Source organism: Watersipora subatra, chromosome 2, assembly GCF_963576615.1.
Source record: "Watersipora subatra chromosome 2, tzWatSuba1.1, whole genome shotgun sequence".
Taxonomy (NCBI): Eukaryota; Metazoa; Bryozoa; class Gymnolaemata; order Cheilostomatida; family Watersiporidae; genus Watersipora; species Watersipora subatra.
Genome location: NC_088709.1, coordinates 22,069,567 through 22,086,628, shown reverse-complemented (window position 1 = coordinate 22,086,628; position 17,062 = coordinate 22,069,567). Strand labels below are relative to the sequence as shown.

The window sequence follows — 17,062 nt, the reverse complement described above, 5'->3', positions numbered from 1 at the left end:
TCATAATGCTCTTGCATTCACTGGTCTGGCTGTTATACCCGAGCTTCCAACAGGCCAACACAAAAGTTGCTTCAATTCTTTCCTATGCAACTTTAACCCAATGTTGATGACCTAGGTCAACTGTAACTTGAGTAATACGATTTTACATACAATGTAGCTGGACTTCTATCATAGCAAATGTGAGTTATTAATTGTCGTTCTGCCACATTTATAGACATAATGTACCTGAACAGCTTCTACTTTCAGTAAGACTTGAAGTTACCGAACGTTAACTCAAAATATAAACCTAAAAATAGTATTGAGGACCTAAAAACAGGTATACGTTTTAGGACATAACCTTGACTGTTTCATATGTCGTTCATTTGTCCAGTTATAGTGATAAAGGTTTAGTAAAAAACATCCGCACTGGATTTGAGCTCGGAACCTCCAAGTCTCTTGACAGGCGCACTAGCCACTACACTAAGCTGTCCTTGCCATACTATGGGATTGTTGTTCACATACTTATGCAAAGACTGCTCACACTTATGCAGTTTATAACATACGCATCAAGTATTATGTCAGCAATTTATTTATGTTCGACGGTGCACGGGTAATAAAAAAGTTTTTGCACAGAAAATTTACTTTTAGCCAACATAAACAACATCTACCACTCCAACTTTTAAACAAAGGTGTTTGTTTATTTTGGTATACAGTGTTTATTTCCATGTAATTCATGGTGTACCGGTTGTGGTTCCTTCTACAGCTCTATACTGATTGCAATAGTTTTGCTGCAATAGTGAGTTTAGGAATTTTCTTCTGTCCAACAATTCTAGCATAATTTATATAGTTTTATATAAAACTCAAAGTTTGTCATCCTTCTGCCCAGTTAGAGCAATAAAGTTTGAGGAATTAAAAATGCGCTTCATACTGGATTTGAACTAACGAACATTGTAACCACAAGTTTGCAAACACGCGCACCTAACCACAAGACTAAAGCCTGGTTTCCATATGACAGCGCAAGGTGCCAAGGCGCACGACGTCGCACATAGGCCGGCTGTGATGTGGACACCTCATCACCGGACGAATGCACGTCGAACGTGCGATGATCGGAAGGATTCAACTGAATGGATCCTTGTGACGGGTGCGTGCGATGATGTATCCCACAATACACTGTTTGACCTTTTCAACATATCCCATAATGCAAACGGAGGGATATTTTGATCTGAAAAAAGTTTTCGTTTTCATCGCGAAGAAATCGGTCTCTTGTACGAAAGAGTAAGCGGAAATTACCCACTCGGTTCGATGCAAGCATGGCGCCTACACGTGCTATGGAAACACTGCATTGCAGTCAACACAATGCATTGCGCACGGTCACTGCGCCGCGCGCGATCATTGCGTTGCTATGTGGAAACCAGGTTTAAGCCATTCTTAGCAATTTTATTTACGATATCTGTATAATTGCTAAATAGAAATGAATTTTTTTATAATATTTCATTAATTAATATTACCTCTGGTGTTTGTTATTTTTTGAATTTTTTTAAAAGTTGTATTTGTTTTACCATTACTTATTTTTTTAGTTTGTAATTTTTCAACTTGCTGCTTCAATTTCAAACATGCTGTTACACTCGTATCTCTAGTTTTGGTAAATCTGCAGAAGCCAAATGATTTTCATGTGTACAATTGTGTTAGCATCTGGAGTAGGAATTGCCTCTTCATCCTCTTTTTGTTCGCTCAGACAAAGAAAGTATGATATCTCATTTTTACGTTTGTACCAGTATCGAAAGGTACCAGTACCATCTATCAAAACTTTGGATACAACAAACATCTGCTCCAACGGTAACATTTTTATACACACTCTTCTATGTACTTATTGTTTATTTTTTCTTTTAGTTTATTTAAACTGCCCCAAAACATTTTTCTCATGATAGGAAGTTTAAAAGTTAAAATGGTAAATGTTGTACATGTTAAATAAAAATAAGTTTTCTGCGCAAATACTTTTTATTATCTGGGCAATGCTGGGCATTCATCTAGTGCTAGCGTAGTGCTAGCTAAAGTGAGTAGCGTGAAGCCATAAAACATTGGCTGGTGTAATGAGTATGTGCAAAGTTATTTCATAGTATAGCCCGTTGGACAGTGTATTGTATTGGATTAATGCTGTCTGCATTGGAGGTTATAAGCTCAAATCTAGTGCACAGCAGATTTTCATTCCTATGACTTCGTCACTATAATTGGACACACAGACAGACTAACAGAAAACCAACAAAAAGGTAAACACTGAGATTTATATGTATAGATTCATTAACGATTATAAGCAAGCTGGCTTCAGACAACTTTTATTACAGGACGTTACTAGCTTAAGTTACTAGCTTTAGTGACTAAATAGATTTAGCCAATGATAACTAAATTTAGCAACTAATGCTAAATTCTTTGTGCAGAAAGTTTTTTATTACCTGTGAAATGCTGTGCATTCAGCTAGTACTCCATAATGTTTACAACCAAAATGAAGTTAATGTATTTTTAATTCTTTTGTAATTTTTGTGAAATTCATGTCTTTTAATTAGATTGCTTAATGGCCAACCTCAACAAAACAGCATAGCAAATAAATGAAAAAGATCGTCAGCAACTCAAGCTTTACGTTTGTTTGTATTTAAAGCGACAAAAAATGTTTTGCCTGCCAACTTCCTTGAACATATATTTGCAAAACAGCCAGACAAGCTTAATGTTACAAAGGCTTCGGAGCAGTTTATGAATTTGCAAGCTAAAAAGAAGGCGCACTATGAAGCAGCAAAAGAAACTTGAATTAATTTATATATGCAAAAAAATATAACAACAAAAATAAAAATAAATTGCTAGACAACAATAGCTGAAGAAATATTCAGGCTCAAAAGTACTTTTCACTGTTACTAAATGACAGGCATGATTGGACGCCCCTGACACTGAGAGAACAATAGTTAAATTTATCTACGGCATTTAGATTTCCTTACAACTATACAAGTAGGTTTGGTCATAGCATGAACGTATCCTACTAACTGATGCAACTGAATTGATAACTAAAAGTAAATCTCACGTATATACTTGAGAGTTAAGGGGCTCCTTTACAAAGCAGGCAATCCCTATCAAGGATTGGAAATCAGGGGTCAGTAGCTTTGTATTGTATATTGCCGTCTTACTATTGCACATCATCACTTGCACATGTGAGCTGAATATTCACAGCTCTGCTTTTGCATTTTGCTGCTCAACTAATTTACAAACACTCAAAAGGTTACAGAGCAAAACCAACTTGAGGATATACGAGTTGAACGCTAATGGAGAATTTTGCAGATCCAGAATATTGGTGTGAGCACTTCACTTAAGTGCAAAAACCCGGAAGGCATTCATACCATTCAAAAGCTATAAGGCAACGAGTCTGAGGTGTTAAATGCTTTCATCGTAAAAAGGGAGCACAAAGTCAACTTCAGGTCAGCTGTGCCCCCAGGTATTATGAATGTGGAAAATAAGGATAAAGGGTGACTAGCAGATAGAACCAAAGAACTGAGGAATAACGATGAGAGCCAATAGTAAAAGCAAAAGGTGAAATCATTACTGAATTTTGTAGTGACATATTCACTCCTCATCCTTTGAAGTACATCAGGGTTTTTGAAAATTACATTCTAACATATTTGCTGCCACAAAACTTATCGTATTGTGAATTGACGCTGTTCGGAGTTGTCTCTTCAATGTAAAAGCAGCTGGTGGATGTCATAGACGCTCACTTAGAAAAGTGAGATATCAGATGATATTTGACTTGACACTGACACACAAAATGGTACTTGACACATAAATGTATACCTTGTAAAACATTCGCAATCAGTCAAGGTTTCAAGTGTTTTAAATTTAGAGTTGTTTGTAAAATGAGCATACAACTCTAACTGGAATTATTGGCCATTACCAAATAATAATTTTTGTTGTCAAGTTCGTTACTTTTTAGAAGTGATTATTTATAGCTACATCAGCAACATTGCAGCTTCTCTAAAAAGTAAGGTTTGATATGCCTTTTTGTCTAATTTTCAGCTCAGAGATCTAAGTCTATCGACGCAACACTTCATTATTTCATCTATTTGGTTTCTGTTCATCTGAACCAAATAACATGAAATTGTAACAAGTAAGGCTAATAAAATACAAATTAGACCATACCATGTTTTGACTAGTTACAGAAATCTAGCATTCAAAGAAGGCCAGCGCGATGTTATTAAAACTTATTGATGATGAATAGCATATGATTGTTTTACAACAGATGCTGTTATATTATATTACAACATATGAATATCTACTGGAATAAATTTGTTCAGCTGATAAAAAACCAACTCGACAAATGACTACTTCTAAGGTCTGAAAAATGATTGTTGATCTTATTGCTGGCAGTAAGTTAAGTACCACGAAACATGTGATTATTATGACAGCTTTTGAAGCGGTTCAGCTATGAAACTCCTATCTGTTGCAATCATATGAGCTAACTTATCTCACATGAGTCAGGGCCAGCCATCTATAAAATTCATTGAGCAAAGAAAACAACTAAGTCTGCGATTTGGTTTATGCACTAAAAAATTTGTTTTGTTCTCCTGTCTCTAAAATATGCCTAGAGGTTACTCAAATTCAAACATAAAGATCATATAAAAAATGGGAGAAAATATAGTTGCAGTATTCATATTTGATCTATAAGTATTTAGGTTAAAAAGACTCAAATTTGTGTATTTTAAATAAATATTGTACACCAACTAGTTTACAGGTTTATTATATATAATAAATCCAACTTATCAAGGCTCACGCATGCCTCAAACACTAAGTGTTGTAGTTCAAAAATTATAAATTCAGAATGCTGAATCGCCATATAGCTAGGAAAGCTTTACAAGTGTCACACACTAATTATGGACAAGCCCATATAGTTAATAGTTTATTAAGATATATTTGTATTGCATAGTTTAGGATTCGCTGTCATGAATTAAAAGCAGAGCTCAAAAAAGCAAGTCTGATATCACTCATGCAAGTACCGCCAAAACTATGAGCTAAAACATGTATTTGCCAAAGTTACTGCCTAGGAGAAACATACCGTAAGACCTTTATTTGAATGCCACGGCACTCTATCTTTCAACCCTTCCCTTAGAGTGGCGCTTTTTTCAAACACCTCGTCAGACTGGTGGAAAAATGGATTTAATCTTTATGTGGGGGAATCAAATGTTGCCTATATTTTGCACTCTCCTTTGGGTGGTGCGCCATTAACCCTTTAGCAAGAAATTTACTAACTTACCACCAACTTAGATATTTTTAAGTAAGCATGCACGAGGAAGTTAATACATGCATCTACCAATTGATATATATTGCTCGCAATTAACCAACCATGATTTTATAGCCTGCATTGCGACTTGTTGGAGCTTAAAAGCTTTTTATTTCATTTTAAATTTGAAGGCATATTTTCATTTTATAATTACATTTAACAGGGTTGCATAAAACCTCATTGAGCCCATCAACATGTTTGCTACAGTTTACAGCCCAAACTAGCTTTTTATATTCAATAGAAGATGAGTTACAAGCATCGATTCGTTGTAAAATCAGATTACTGCAATGAGGCTATCAAATAATGTGCTGTAAATCTGCATATTTATAAGTTATATAATGATAATCTACCAAATGCTACAACTATATATTCATGAACAAGTGACATAAAGGAACCATACTTATATTACATGTAGAAACAAAAGTTAACGTTTTAAGACAAGTATCAACATTTTTAATACAAAAATATTAGCGTCGCTTGCTGGGCCAGTTGTGTTCTGATTGTTGTTTCTGTTTCGAACCATTGTATAAATTCTGGCTGTTCAATACCTTCCACAACGTCTTCTGACCTCAACCTGTTTTCTGCACTGCGAATAAAAAAAAACCACATGTTATTAAAACAGGTTCAAAAGTTAGCCTCAAAATAATAGTAGTGAATTTTCCATCGTGAATGCGAAAACCTTTTCCCATACATTGAAGTATCAGAACGTCATAAAAAAGGAACTACTAATAGCCTAATACAGTAACTAATTATTTTATGGTGCTGCATTAAAAGATTCTAACGAAATAACCTAGACACAGAATTCGAAAACGGACTTCGATACAAACAGAAAAAATGAACGAACTAATTATTATTGATGTAATTGAATCATTATTAATACGGTTTGTGGACACTTCTCTCCTGATCACTTGCTATTATGAGTTTGTAAAGGTTACAAAGGTCAGAGAGTATTGGTAAACTGGAAGTGGCATTCAAATAAAAGTAGCATTCAAATAAAGGGTGACGCTCTCTATTTCATAGTGGTGCTCAATTGAAGGTGGCGTTTAAATACAGGTTTTACTGTATTTACTTGCATTAATAATCCTGTAAATTTAGTTGCATACAAACATCTCTAGAAACACAAACGAGTGAAGGTCTTTGCAATGCTAGCAGACATATGCATTATGTGCAATAAGCTTTTTAAAAACTAAATCCAAGCATGTATGTCATCTCCCAGACCAAATCTATTTTATGGCCATGCAAATCCAGTCAACACAGATCAAAGTGAGCATTCAATATTTTGCAAAAAACCCAATAAAACTAATTGGTGAAGCAGGTCCTTTATCTAAAATGTATTATTCCCGCAAAAAGAATATAAATCCAGCTAACAATTGCAAAAACATTTGGGTAGCAAAAGAGGGTCACTTTGTGGGTCACTTTGTGGCAAATAATAAAAACAGTTTGAATTAGGCAAGTAAAACTCTGCATAAGACATAAAATACATGAATAATCTGAATAAATATGAATAAATTTTATATCTAGTCAAAGATGAGAAACAAAAATGGCAAATAACTGAAGTTTTACAGTTGACTGGCTCAACAAAGGCCTGCCTCATGCAATTCTTGAATGATGGATATCCAAAGCAATCAAACAAAAAATGCTTGATGAGTTTCTAATTCTTTAATATTTTCTGTATTTTGTAAAATAAATTTAGGATTATGAACAATGCAATGAAAAACTGTTACACAAATCGAGAAAGCTGAAGCTCACCAGCTAGTCAGAGAAGTCAATGGGGAAAATGTAATGAAACCAACATGCCATGAGTGTCTCAAATGCATGTTAGCCTATGAAACGTCTGACTGCTATGAGATATCTGTAATGAATAGTGTCACGAATTTGTGTTTTGTGAGAGTTATGTTTTCATTTTAGTTTTGTGAGTTTGACTCAAGCAATTGGGTGGTCAGTGTATTTCAGTTCAGAGATCTAAGTCTACAGGCGCAACATTTCATTATTTCATCTATTTGGTTTCTGTTCATCTGAACCAATTAACATGAAATTGTAACAAGGCTAATAAAATACAACTTATGCTATACCACGTTTTGACTAGTTAAAGGTTGACTTGTAACAAAATTCACATTACAGTTATTTGGTATCAAAAGATTCGCCATGTCTTACTCTATTGTGTTGTAGGTGCCAAATATGTGGGAATGTGATTAAAAGCTCGTAAAAGCTAAAAAACGAACAGAAAATCGCAGCCACACGAGACCGCCCTAGTTTGGATTCGTTTTCCAAAACGGCTAAAATGTGACGTATGTGTGCTAAAACGGCTAAAATGTGTGCGAGATAGTTTATGTTTACACTTTCATGCATCCTTATTCGTCGAACTATTTTCACAAATATACTTCACGCTTGCGATAAAAACCATGTCTATTGTTCTTACGCGTCTATTTTATCGGCATCGTAATGCTGCAACTTTGAGCACTGATATCTCAAAACGTAGCATAAAAATATGTTTAATTTTTTAAGCTTAGCTTGAACGATTGCATATCATCCTCTGATAAAAATGATGAGCCTTTTGGTCCGCTATGATGGTTGAAAAATGCTGTAGAAAATTTTCGCGCCATATAGCGGGAGTTGTAAGTCACATGACCAGATAATGTTAGTTTCAGTTCAAGTTTGATCTATCGCAAATAGCAAACACGCTTTCTCATATTAAACTTGTTTATTTCAATTCGTCATAATGTCTAACGCGCCACATAGTGTTTGTGCAGCTGCCAAGCTGAGAAGCACCTTTTTTTGGCCAAGAGCTGAGAAAAGACCAGACCTCCACCGGGCGTGGAACAACTGGGTGAAGCTGGATGTGACAAACTTTATTTATTCGCCTGCTTACTCTTACCTTTGTTTTCGCCAGTTCAAAGACGACATGTTTTCTAACCTGTTTGCATACTCCACATGTCACCAAAGCACGTGAGTAATTTATTTTATGAACTACTTGTATTAGTAGTAGTAACTCGGGTTATTTTCTAGTATTCTCCTAATAGTAGCCTACTGTATTAATCTATATTTAATGTAACAATATTAATGTCATTTAATTGTAATATTATATTATTAGTATTTTATCTTTTTAATTACGTGTATTATCCTTATTATAATTAGAGATGCCCCGATTCTAAATTCACCAGCCGATTCAGATTCCGATCCGATATACCGATCCTAATTGAAAAATAATCCGATTCAGATACCGATTCAGATCTTTTGTGTTGCATAGATAGTAGCTCATTTTATTATGCAAATACAAACATAATGCAAAGAAAACATGAATATTATTGTATTTATTTGTTTGCATTTATGGAAAAAAATATATACATATTCACATACTGACATACCGTGCATGTAGTAACAAAACAGTCCATGTTTCTTGTAATTTGGAAATAAAGGTAATTACTGTTAGTGGTACAGTTCTATCTGTGATAACGGAGTCCCTCTTCTATTGTTAGATGAACTGCTGTGCCTGTACAAGTTTATAGCAAATCAATGTTTCCTTTAAAAACCGTTAGTGATTCAATTATCTCAGTAAGACGTCTCTTTTCTTCCATCATTATCAATGTAGCCAAGCGTCCTGAAGGGGGATTCCCTTGCAACAGATGTTGGAGGACAGGCTACATACCGATACGCCACTGGGGTTACCGTTTTTTGTACAATACAAACGATCCATTGTATCGTCAGGATCAAGAGAGTGATAGATAACTTTATGCGTCGACTGTTTAAATTACTTTCGTAATGCTAGTAAATAGAAATATTACACTGTGTTCTTGTTTCCCATTTTTGTTATCTTGTTCGTGATTGCTTGCGATAAAACCTATCGCTGTAATTGGAAAATACCACACTTTTTGTTTACGTTCTGGCTAAAAAGTTTCCTTCGCTGCGTTGATCAGGCTATAGACATGAAATAAATTGTGTGGCAGGCCTGAAATTCATTAAGTAAAAGTAAGAAGCTTACAGCTGATGAATTTTTATTAGTATAGCAGGTTAAAATACAGTTTTCTGCTAAATGGTTGATCTGTAAAAAGTATCGGCAGGTTCAGATTTTTTAAGAAAAGATCGGCCGATACCGATTCAGATACTTGACACTCATATCGGCACCGATACCGATACCAAAATCGGGGCAACTCTAATTATAATAACAAAACTAATTCATACTGCATATCTATCTGTAAAACGTAATATATTAATATATAATTGATGAAATAATGTTGTTTCACGATTAATTTCGCCAAATTTCTTAACCCCACTCACTTATAGATATGTTATATAAAATAGTTATTGTCATTTTCTGGTATCATCGTTAATAGCATATTAATATTATTAGTTGATTATTATTAGTATTAGATGAATAATTTGTGCCAACCACTGAAGACTGGGAAGAGTTTGAGCGCTATGTTGGCCAGCGTCAAACGCTCTCCAATTACATGTAAGATAGAGCTGAACTAAACCAAACTTGACAAAATATAAAAAATATCCATAGAGTTATTACTCACATTTTATGTTTACAATATCATGGATTCTGATAGGGTTTTGTAAAATCTGTGTCATGATTGCATGGCTATATATTTATTCTTTTTCTGATCAAGCAAATATGATATAATAACAGGAAATGATGTTGTACAAATCGTATTGCAAGTCAACTATTGTGTCGTGATTTCAGACCCGAATCCTCCTTCAAAGAGGAGAAAATAATTGTAAGTGTGACAGCACTCCAGCGACTATTTCACTGTCACACCTGCGCCCTCCCCTGCTCATTCACGATGGTGCGAGAAGGCGGATGGTAGAGTTCAAGGTTACATGTGCCTCCTGTCACCGATCGTACACTTGGGAAACAACTGCCAGGGTGAACAGAGCTCACGTCATCAACCCCCTGCTGGCAGCTGCATCACTCTTTTCTGGCGGATGCCTTACGCAGAACCTCCGTTTTCTGTCGCTCCTGAACATCGCAATACCAAGCCACAGCGTTTGCCTCTACCAACAAAGAGAATACTTACATGGTGTGAGTGTTAATATTTACTCATAAACTTGGAAAATGTGAGTAAAAGCTTGGCACACTAATTGAATAACGACATTTAGAAACAATTTTTTTCTTGAAATGAAAATATGTCATCCTTCAAGCAAAATATATTATAATTCAAAATTCTGATTCTTCATCATAATATAGCACAAAAAGGGGAAGAGGATTCTACATTCTTAGACTAATGATAATGATACAAATTAATCTTGTATAATGAAGTTTTACAATATTTTACAGTGTATTGCTGAGCAGTACACCCTGCATAACGAGGGATTGATGGCAGCAATCGATTGGGAGCTTGATTTGGCAGGTGACGGTAGATGCGATAGTCCGGGGCATTGCGCACTATACAGAGCCTACACTATGATGGATCAGAGCTGCGGTTTAATAGTCAGCAGCCATCTTGTCAAGGTAAAACTTTGACAGTTTTTACTTCACAGCCTGACAAAAACCCAAATTTTTTAGTAGTTATCAATACATAAACATGAAGTTGCTCATCTAGCTAAATAGTTCATTCAAATAATGTGAAAGTAATTGTTGGTCGTAACTTTCTATATTTTGCAGTCAACAGAGACCACCAGCTCTAACACCATGGAGCTGGAAGGCTTCAAGCGATGCCAGTCCGATCTAATTTCCCACGGCCTGAGAGTGAGGTCCATTACAACGGATGTTGTTACAAAGGTTGTGTGCATACTGCAAGCTTGTGTTTTGGCTTATGCCGCAAATTTGTCGCCGTGAGCGACGGCCTCTACCTGCCTGCTTGGTGTCTAAGATTCGGGCTCTTTTCCCACCAACGGATGATGAAGAAGAGTTTGCAGACTTGCAAACAAGATTTGCGGCATAAACCAAAACACAAGATTGCGGTATGCACACAACCTTTTCCGAGCATTTGGCGATGGCTCTCCAAATGGGAATAGATTATCTACCAAAATAATTATTGAAAAACAATAATTGCTGATCATCAAAATAATCTCGATCTTTATATAATAAAATCATAAAACTAATACACTCTCTACTGTAGTAAGTGTACAAGCCAAATATACCAGTTCTCCTTGTGTTCCACGAGTTCAGAATATGTGTGTTCAACTGATGCATTAAATGTGTAACACAAGAATTTTAGATAATGCTTGACACATTAGCATAGCCTTGGTGTTGTTGGCATTAAATGAATATCCAACTCACTATGATATCACAGGTAATTATTCCACCTCAACTCAAGGGGTGCAGACGTCACAAATTCGTTTACACCGGGATGCATACACAGGCATTCATGCTCCCCTCGGTCAAGGAGACAATGCGCAAACTCAGCATAATGGCAGCACAAACATTCAGGAAGAGATGGCATGTCTTGACAATGCTTGCAGGCACACCACTCTGTAGCCGGTGGTATTAGCTCCTAAAGAAATGAACAGATATGTCTATGCAACCATAGCTAATACATCAGGTCGATGTTATCCAACAGTATATCAGTGCAGCACTAGATTTAAATAATAAAATTGTTAATGTTGTCATTCGAGAAAAATCTGTAATTATTTTTTCGCAATATTGAAGCGATAATTATCATCATTAAAATCATATATAATAATATTCGTTCTATCACTCTCAAGCTAAAGCTATTACTACTAGCTAGCTCGGCACATGAGAGCTGGCTAATGGCGGTGCTTACTTGCTGGGAGGTTTGATTCTGTTGAGGATCTTCTTCAGATAGAGCGTCAGGCTCGAAACGCCAGGGTCTTAACTTTTCAGAATTTGACATTTTCTATGAACGCAACTCAGACATGAATAGTCGAACGGAATGGCCAAGCCGAAACTGTAAAGTAGCGAGCATCTATATTTGATACGGAGTCTTAGGTAAAACCCGAAGTGTTTATCATAAACTATTGCTACGATAAGTTTGATATTGAGCTTTTTATTGGCCTTTCAATTCACGCGAGAACATCACGTGACAAGACAATAACCATACAGCGCGGATACGTCATCGAAATCAAGAGATTCCAATCTACGGCGGCTTTTTGTTTTTGAGCTTTTAAGAGCTTTTAATCACATTTCCACATATTTGGCACCTACCACACTACAGAGTAAGACATGGCGAATCTTTTGATACCAAATAACTGTAATGTGAATTTTGTTGCAAGTCAACCTTTAAAGAAATCTAGCATTCAAAGAAGGTCAGCGCGATGTTATTGAAAGTTATTGATGATGAATAGCATATGATTGTTCCCACCATCTATTATCTTATGAGGAAACACAAACAATATAATCTTCAGAGTTTTGCTAACACAGATGAATGATGCGAATTTTAAACGATGAACAAATTTATTTAGAACAAATTTAGAGATGAAAAAATTTAAAGTATTATGCAAGGATGGAACAGATATGGATATGACTCTCATATCTACATGTACATTGCCCATATAAATTTATTTGTGTTGCATAGCTCAATGGGTTAGTTTCTTGCCTGTTGAATGAGAGGTTCTGAGATCAAATCTTCTGCGATACGAATTCGTCATTCCAAGATTATAATAGCTATTATAGCTGGACAGACCGAACTACAGACTGCAGCACATACAAAATCTATTATGTTCGGATTTATATATATGAATTGTGTTTTCCGCACATGATACTGTAAATTGCTATCTAGATTAATATAGGGATAGTGACTGCGTTACAATGCACCGTCGTGCAAAGCTTGCTTTTTGAGCTCTTATTAGTAAGTTTAGCATTACGGATAATAGCTTACTCAAATTAGCCATTGGCAATGTGCCAGGCTAATGGTAAGTGACAGGCAACTACTTTACCTGCCACTGTTTATAAGCGTTAGTTTAATACCTGCTCAACACTGGGCATTCCACTAGTCCAAGCATATATTAAAAAAGCCTCTTGTACCATCCAACCTTACATATCATATGATCGTATAATAATAGTGGTAATAATAATAATTTATATTAAAAAATGTGAGAACAACTAAAAATAGTGAGAGAAATAAAAAACTGTCTGTTGGTTCAAAATGCTGCAAAGAGAAAAAGAAAGGGGGAGTGCATGACAAGCATACCAAGTCAAGATACTTGATACTTTCAGAGCCTATGAAAAAGTAGCAAATACCAGGCAGGTGTTAGGGTACAATTTGTTGCACCACAGAGACTCGTTTTTCGAAAATGGCATCTTTTTGAACTGATATTTCCAATCTGTTAACAGATATTACAGTATCTCATACATATAGTCACAAAACATTAAATACAATAATTGTCCATGTGGGACAATTTACGAAACATCTAAAAATTCTCCAGCGTTTGTACCAATATACTGTGGTGAAAGCAAACTGATCAGTCAAACGGAAAAAAGACTCAATGGGCAACCATAAAAGGCAACCAAAGGTAAAGACTGCAGAGTTCTTTAGCACTTTCTTGTGAATGCAAGTATTTTGCTGTATCCAAAGAGCAAAAGATTTTGGCTCAGCATAGAGGAAAAAAGGTGTAAAACTGGCCCCTCTATAGATATTACCTCATTCCTTTGCAAAAATTCAAATGTTAAAGATGTACGAGCAACAAAACAAAGCCTACTTTTGACAGACATAAATAATATTTCAGAAACATCTCTGCAAGAGCTGCTAAGTCAGCTGTATGTCCTAACTGAAAATGCTCCGAGCTGTTTGAAAAAAATTAGGAGCCAGTCAAGCCTACCTCGGAGATAAAGATGGTGGCTACTCCCACAAGTGAAAAATGACATTTAAAAGACTAATGAACAAAGCTAGCAGAGAAACGACACCACTTGACATACACGACGAACATCTTGACTGGTTTAAAAAAGCACCAGTGGAGACATCTGCTTTAAATATTGCAGATCCTCCAGATAAGGTATATTAACATAGTTCGAACAATTTATAGCAGAAAGAGAGTGTTGCCCACTCCTCTGTACGAGCACAAACGCAATAGCACCTAAGAGTTATACTACTCGTTCACCTACCACTTACATAGACAAGAGAAATCAAAGTTTCACATCCTCTGGTAGCGATTTTTGTGACGATAGAAAGTGTGTCAAAAGCCTAACGTCCTAAGCCTAAGTCTATCCTACCAGCAACACAAGAAGCCGGCATCAAATTATGCAAAACTTTGTGACGATCGTAGGCCCCTGTTCCTTGCAGAACTCCTGACAGGATCAGATGTTACTCCACCAGAAGAGCCATGTTGCCAATAGAGACTACCCTTTGGTAGTGTTTTTGGTTGACAAACCAGAGTGGAGCCACAGTTTGGCCACATCTTTGTCTGTGCCTGAACCTACAGACAAAGATGCCCCATGCAGCCCTACCCTCAGTAACCAGGACCACTTATGGCGCTGTCAAAAGAGTCAGCTCATGCCATAAGATGAACTAGTTCAACCGGACCTCAACAAACACATGATCATGAGTCATCTCCTTGATGCTTCTCCAGCTACTCTCCTCAAAAACCAGCCAACAACCAGAATGCTGGGTGAATTAATAGGCAGTAGGCTGAACAGCCAATCTCGGTGAGAAGAGAGATCAACAGACCAAGCATATAGGCGGCGACACCAATGACTTGGAAATGGCGATTAAGGATGCCCAAAAGAGGATGACTAGAGACCCGCCTGACACTAAAAAAACAGCTATTTTGAAAGGCGAACCGTGAGTTGAAGTATGGCAGCCCTATAACTCAGGGCCTGGGCCCAGCTAGCCCTTTCAACAATCTTTAATTAAAAAGCTAGCACTCTTACTGGGACGGGACTGTTCGGTGAAAACGAATTGACTGGACAGACAGAAGGATGACTCATTTCAGGTCCGATTGACTCGGAAATCCTGCCAGAGCCGCCTTGAAAGAAGATGGAGCCAAAGTTGCTCAGCAAGTATGAGGACAAAACGAGGGCAAAGATGGCAGAGTTCATTTGAATTTTTTGTGAATGCATGTGTTGTACATTATCCGAGTAGAGCAAACACATTTATTTTGAACTAGAAACCTTCTGCATTGTTTCCTTGAGTTTAAGCATGAAACCAGTAAAGGAGGCATAGCAATTCCTTTACAATACTATTTTTGGGCAATTACTTCTTCCAGGTATTTTTGAGTTGAAGCATTTGAGAGATTGATTTAAACTGTGAAGGTTCCAGAAAAGCAGACAAACTTCTTGTTATGTTAGCATATTTACCTTCACATCTCATCAATGAATTTCTCTTTTCTACACGCCCAACTTGTCACAAATCTAAAATTGACGCAGCTCAGGGTAAAATGCGGCCTTTCCTGGATCAGATGAGCAGCTTATTTAATGAGATTAAGTCTGGTTCCATGCTATGCGAGGTCACATACAGCGTAAACATGCCCTTGCTGAATGCAGGTCAAGGATCGACGAGTACAAGAAATATATTGCAGCTGTAGGGGTCGACCAGTGCCAGCTCCAGCTGAAGGTCGAGAATGAGCAGAAGTTCAAAGATGCTTTGTTGACCTTAGCTTCCCCGAAGGACAAAGTTCTTAAAGACACTAGGTTAAAAAGTTAGGGTTTTGTAATTTTGGATGTTGTTATGATTTTTGTTATAGTTAGTATAAAGTTCTCTTATCAGTCAGGAGTATCTTTCTGAAGTCTGGTATTCTTGGATGAAGTCTTTCAACAACTGTATGTTGACAATTGACAAAGTTGTTCCTACTATGACTGTTATGAAGAGTTATATACTCGGATGTATTTTCTTTTAAAGCTGATAAGAATGGATGAGAACTGTAAACGAATAAGATGCAAATGAAAGGAAGTAGAAAGGTGTAATAAACATATTTCAAAAATACTGAAATCTCAGAGCTAGGATAGTGATTCCCAGGCACAAATGTCATGGTTGTACTCAAAGTGATGACACAGTCAATGTGCTTTAGATGAATCACAGGAAATTAGCTGAAGGATATGGTTTGGAAAATCAATGAGACTCATCAATTAGAAACAAATTTCATTTTAAAAAGTTGATAAGGGGGTCTGATGATAAATAAGGTCACATTAAATCTCTTGATGAAAAACTGATTGCTGAAAATCTGATACAGTCCATTAAGTCAACCGTAAGTAATCAGAACCAAACAATGAGTCAGTGAGACAGTCCAAACAAGTTCTCAAGGCCAAGTATGCTACCCAAAGTTTTCATCACAAACCTAGGTAGAGATACAAAAACTGCAATATAAAATCAACTCAACTAGGGGGCCGGAGAGGTGGTTAAACTATTTTTGCCTATAATATGTGAAGCATGTGGGAAACAAAATAATTGAAAGGCAATTTGTCCAAAGATAAACGTTGTTCACAGAAAATGTGTTATCGACGGTGACCAAGTCTATTTGGTTGAACATATTCTATATGCTCTGTTAAAACCAACAGCAAGGGATATATATATGTACATATATAAATGTACATGTCTGTCTGACCAGTCATAGGGATAAAGTTTTAGTAACGAAAAATCTGTTCCTCAGAGGGTTCCATGTCAGAACCTCCAGGGTTGGAGGCGTTGAGCTGACCCATTAGACTGCGTTCAACTGGACGTGGCTAACGGTAATAGTGAAGATATTCATTACATTGGTTAAAATATGCATAACAGCGTTGCGCCACACGTCAAAATTATCAGCTGGCCTCACGCTGAATGCCCAGCATTGCACCCATAACGACAGCTTATAAACAGTTGCAGGTAATGCAGTGTTGAGGTAATGTAGTAGGTAAGGTAATGTAGGTTATGTAAGGTTTATAAGCTGTGGTATACTTCC

At 36.5% G+C, this 17,062-nt stretch overlaps 1 long non-coding RNA gene across 1 annotated transcript; it reads left to right on the top strand.

The window, feature by feature from the left end:
- The first annotated feature begins 10,100 nt into the window (after positions 1–10,100).
- Positions 10,101–11,251, top strand: LOC137388674 (uncharacterized). Its single transcript, XR_010977990.1, has 3 exons — positions 10,101–10,313; positions 10,569–10,742; positions 10,896–11,251. It is a non-coding gene; the product is annotated as an uncharacterized lncRNA (long non-coding RNA).
- The last annotated feature ends 5,811 nt before the right edge of the window (positions 11,252–17,062 follow it).